Source organism: Poecilia reticulata, chromosome 22 (assembly GCF_904066995.2).
Source record: "Poecilia reticulata chromosome 22, P_reticulata-male-v2, whole genome shotgun sequence".
In the NCBI taxonomy this organism is placed as follows: Eukaryota; Metazoa; Chordata; class Actinopteri; order Cyprinodontiformes; family Poeciliidae; genus Poecilia; species Poecilia reticulata.
The window spans coordinates 12,762,525-12,768,524 of NC_088851.1; positions in this window are offsets into that span (position 1 = coordinate 12,762,525).

The window sequence follows — 6,000 nt, forward strand, 5'->3', positions numbered from 1 at the left end:
TTCGATCATTTGGTCACTAATCATTTTCTTTGTCTTGCAGGTAAATACTTAAAAACAAACAAACAAACAAACAAACAAAAATCCATTAAAGATAGGTTATCTTTTCTTAATGGTCGAGTATTACAATGCAGGATGAAAAGAGAATTTTACATTAAAAAAATGAAATCCTACATCAGTGGTGGGAAGTAACGAAGTACAAGTACGTCGTTACTGTACTTAAGTACAATTTTCGTGTATCTGTACTTTACTTAAGTAGATTTAATAATGGATACTTTCTACTTTTACTCCACTACATTTTACAGTAAATATCTGTACTTTCTACTTCACTACATTTCTACAAAACTGTCGCGTTACTCGTTACATCCATGTCGCATTGTGTTTTTTTTTCCGTTAAAATGTGAAGTTCAGGAACTTAAGGTGGCGCCGTAAAATCCAAGCAATAACGTGACTTAGTGTCTGTTGTCACCCATCGGCTCCACCTTTACTCGCACGCGGAGCTCCAGACATGCGCAGTGGTTTCCTCTGAGCGTCAGTAATATAATAGCGCTGCATAAATCATAAGATATGGCGACATGTACAATCAGCAGCGCTTCGCTTTCACAGACGGTGGGACTTTGTCCAATTTTTAACGTCACTTGGAAGGAAAGCTTAAAGAAAGGTAAGCTCCGTGGACGTGATGCTAGCAAAGCTAGCTGTATTGACTGAGACACATGTTGCATCTGCAATGACTGACATGTCGCAGATATGGGACAACGCTGTGACCAAAGTGCAATATCGTAATATGACATTCATGGACGATCCGATTCTTCTGGACGGATCTTGACTAAGTCCTATAGTACTGAAGCCTCAGTGAGAGCCGTTCTTTGTTCTTGTAATGCTCTGCGTACACTGCAGTAGCTATTTTATTTCATTAAAATATATTTATATTTAATTGGTGAATAAATAAAACAAGAACGTAAGAACGCAGAGCATGCTCATTGCTCTTTGTTTTCGTCACCTGTCATGGTGGCAGACGTTGCAGCAGGAGGGAGGATGAGAACAGTCACGGTGCTCCTCCTGCTTGGTTCTACTTCCTCCTGCTCCTACTTCTTGTTTATTGGGCCTTGGACAGTGTTCATAGTTGAGCGTTGTTAATTGCTATGTTTAATGGTGCAGACAATTATTATTTCTGACATTGGCAATATGGGCAACCGCACAGGGCGTTATTTTTTTTAGGGATGGCAGGAGACCTCTGTGGATTGTGGCACAGAGATGAAAGCAAAACAGAATGTAGAAGAGTTTGAATTGATACTGGTTAAATTTATTTCAGCTCTAAGTATTTAATATCTAGGTGGGAAAGTGAATCTTTCAGATCAATTTGAGAAGCAGTTTTGATAGGTGCACTAAATTTTATTGTCATGTAGCGCGGGGTGCTGGTTTTGATTTGGTCTTGGGTTCAGTGGTCCAGACTACAACTCTGCTACGTGGCTCCTTGGTTACATGTCCTCCTCTGCCAGTTGGATTTCTTTCAAAATAAATGTGTGGCAAAAAAAGTGAAGTTCATGTTATGTTAGGACAGGAGACGAGATGTTTCCATCCCTGAAATTATGATGCATAGAATCATATATCTAAGTCTAAACTATGTTACAGAGTAAACGCAATAAAAACATGCTTTATCTGTGGCATATCAGTACACTTAATGATATCAGTGATTAGGCAATGCATTCAGCAAGTACTTTTACTTTTAATACTTAAGTATTTTTAAAAGCCAGTACTTTTTTACTTTTACTTAAGTAGAATGTTAATGTGGTACTTTGACTTTTACTTGAGTACATTTTTGTCTGTGTATTTGTACTTTTACTTAAGTACATTTTTTGAGTACTTTCTCCACCACTGTCCTACATTCAAATACTGTACGTAATAATAAAGCCTGTGCGTCACTTGGACCTGATTGGCTCAGCTGTTCTTTGGTGACGTGATCCTCGAATGGCAAACTCAAACCCCGAATTCCACGTCACAGATTGACGTCAATGACCGCCTGAAACAGAGTCCTTGAATGTAGGTCTTCTGCGACCATTTGGTCACTAATCATTTTCTTTGTCTTGCAGGTAAATACTTAAAAAAACAAACAAAAAAAAAACCAAGCAAACAAAAGCCATTAAAGATAGGTTATCCTTTCTTAATGGTCGAGCATCACAAAGAGGTTTCCTCTTTTGAACAAGTACAACGAACAGCTGGCTTCCCTAAAACTAACACACTGCGCTCCCCACTACAACCGGACACTTTTCTCGCTTTTCTTCATCCCAGCGCCTACATGTTGTTCTCTACTGCCCCCTAGGGAAGAGAGGGGGCAGCAGAGAAAGACTGGGCCTGTAAGAGCAGGTTATTGTTTTTACTAACGCTAATCTGAGTCATGTGACTAAACCTTTAATAGTCATATGCCATGTGAAATAGAAATATGATGTAGATATATAGCAATAGATATTTAAATCTTCATAACAGTATTTATATACGGTCTTTGAATGCAGGTCATCAGTGATAATTTAGGCACTTTGTCTTTTCGTTGCCTTGTCAATATTTGTAAAAACAAAAAAGAAAATATTCTACTAGTTTATAAAATGTATAACTATATACTCATAGAATGTACAAGCTTTTAATGACTTATTTGAATTGAGATGCTTTGAAAATAATTACATTTAAAACGAAAAAACGAAAGAATACATTCAAATACTGTAGGTGTAATAAGGACTGTGCGTCATCTTCACCTGATTGGCTCAGCTAGTCATTGGTCACGTGATCCTCGAATGGCAAACTCAAAACCCGAATCCCACGTCACAGATTGACGTCAATGACCGCCTGAAAAAGAGTCCTTCAATGTAGGTCTCCTGCGACCATTTGGTCACTAATCATTTTCTTTGTCTTGCAGGTAAATACTTAAAAAACAAAAAACAAACAAAAAACAAACAAACAAAAAAGCCATTAAAGATAGGTTATCCTTTCTTAATGGTCGAGCATCACAATGCAGGATGAAAAGAGAATTTTACATTAAAAAAATGAAATCCTACATTCAAATACTGTACGTAATAATAAAGCCTGTGCGTCACTTGGACCTGATTGGCTCAGCTGTTCTTTGGTGACGTGATCCTCGAATGGCAAACTCAAAACCCGAATCCCACGTCACAGATTGACGTCAATGACCGCCTGAAACAGAGTCCTTGAATGTAGGTCTTCTGCGACCATTTGGTCACTAATCATTTTCTTTGTCTTGCAGGTAAATACTTAAAAAAACAAAAAACAAACAAAAAAACAAACAAACAAAAAGCCATTAAAGATAGGTTATCTTTTCTTAATGGTCGAGTATTACAATGCAGGATGAAAAGAGAATTTTACATTAAAAAAATGAAATCCTCCATTCAAATACTGTACGTAATAAGGTCTGTGCGTCACTTGGACCTGATTGGCTCAGCTGTTCTTTGGTGACGTGATCCTCGAATGGCAAACTCAAAACCCGAATCCCACGTCACAGATTGACGTCAATGACCGCCTGAAACAGAGTCCTTGAATGTAGGTCTTCTTCGATCATTTGGTCACTAATCATTTTCTTTGTCTTGCAGGTAAATACTTAAAAAAACAACAAAAAAACAAACAAACAAAAAGCCATTAAAGATAGGTTATCCTTTCTTAATGGTCGAGCAACACAAAGAGGTTTCCTCTTTTGAACAAGTACAACGAACAGCTGGCTTCCCTAAAACTAACACACTGCGCTCCCCACAACAACCGGACAATTTTCTCGCTCTTCTTCCTCCCAGCGCCTACATGTTGTTCTCTACTGCCCCCTAGGGAAGAGAGGGGGCAGCAGAGAAAGACTGGGCCTGTAAGAGCAGGTTATTGTTTTTACTAACGCTAATCTGAGTCATGTGACTAAACCTTTAATAGTCATATGCCATGTGAAATAGAAATATGATGTAGATATATAGCAATAGATATTTAAATCTTCATAACAGTATTTATATACGGTCTTTGAATGCAGGTCATCAGTGATAATTTAGGCACTTTGTCTTTTCGTTGCCTTGTCAATATTTGTAAAAACAAAAAAGAAAATATTCTACTAGTTTATAAAATGTATAACTATATACTCATAGAATGTACAAGCTTTTAATGACTTATTTGAATTGAGATGCTTTGAAAATAATTACATTTAAAACGAAAAAACGAAAGAATACATTCAAATACTGTAGGTGTAATAAGGACTGTGCGTCATCTTCACCTGATTGGCTCAGCTAGTCATTGGTCACGTGATCCTCGAATGGCAAACTCAAAACCCGAATCCCACGTCACAGATTGACGTCAATGACCGCCTGAAAAAGAGTCCTTGAATGTAGGTCTTCTGCGACCATTTGGTCACTAATCATTTTCTTTGTCTTGCAGGTAAATACTTAAAAAAACAAAAAACAAACAAAAAAACAAACAAACAAAAATCCATTAAAGATAGGTTATCTTTTCTTAATGGTCGAGCATCACAATGCAGGATGAAAAGAGAATTTTACATTAAAAAAATGAAATCCTACATTCAAATACTGTACGTAATAATAAAGCCTGTGCGTCACTTGGACCTGATTGGCTCAGCTGTTCTTTGGTGACGTGATCCTCGAATGGCAAACTCAAAACCCGAATCCCACGTCACAGATTGACGTCAATGACCGCCTGAAACAGAGTCCTTGAATGTAGGTCTTCTGCGACCATTTGGTCACTAATCATTTTCTTTGTCTTGCAGGTAAATACTTAAAAAAACAAAAAACAAACAAAAAAACAAACAAACAAAAATCCATTAAAGATAGGTTATCTTTTCTTAATGGTCGAGTATTACAATGCAGGATGAAAAGAGAATTTTACATTAAAAAAATGAAATCCTCCATTCAAATACTGTACGTAATAAGGTCTGTGCGTCACTTGGACCTGATTGGCTCAGCTGTTCTTTGGTGACGTTATCCTCGAATGGCAAACTCAAAACCCGAATCCCACGTCACAGATTGACGTCAATGACCGCCTGAAACAGAGTCCTTGAATGTAGGTCTTCTTCGATCATTTGGTCACTAATCATTTTCTTTGTCTTGCAGGTAAATACTTTAAAAAACAACAAAAAAACAAACAAACAAAAAGCCATTAAAGATAGGTTATCCTTTCTTAATGGTCGAGCAACACAAAGAGGTTTCCTCTTTTGAACAAGTACAACGAACAGCTGGCTTCCCTAAAACTAACACACTGCGCTCCCCACAACAACCGGACAATTTTCTCGCTCTTCTTCCTCCCAGCGCCTACATGTTGTTCTCTACTGCCCCCTAGGGAAGAGAGGGGGCAGCAGAGAAAGACTGGGCCTGTAAGAGCAGGTTATTGTTTTTACTGACGCTAATCTGAGTCATGTGACTAAACCTTTAATAGTCATATGCCATGTGAAATAGAAATATGATGTAGATATATAGCAATAGATATTTAAATCTTCGTCACAGTATTTATATACGGTCTTTGAATGCAAGTCATCAGTGATAATTTAGGCACTTTGTCTTTTCGTTGCCTTGTCAATATTTGTAAAAACAAAAAAGAAAATATTCTACTAGTTTATAAAATGTATAACTATATACTCATAGAATGTACAAGCTTTTAATGACTTATTTGAATTGAGATGCTTTGAAAATAATTACATTTAAAACGAAAAAACGAAAGAATACATTCAAATACTGTAGGTGTAATAAGGACTGTGCGTCATCTTCACCTGATTGGCTCAGCTAGTCATTGGTCACGTGATCCTCGAATGGCAAACTCAAAACCCGAATCCCACGTCACAGATTGACGTCAATGACCGCCTGAAAAAGAGTCCTTGAATGTAGGTCTTCTGCGACCATTTGGTCACTAATCATTTTCTTTGTCTTGCAGGTAAATACTTAAAAAACAAAAAACAAACAAAAAAACAAACAAACAAAAATCCATTAAAGATAGGTTATCTTTTCTTAATGGTCGAGCATC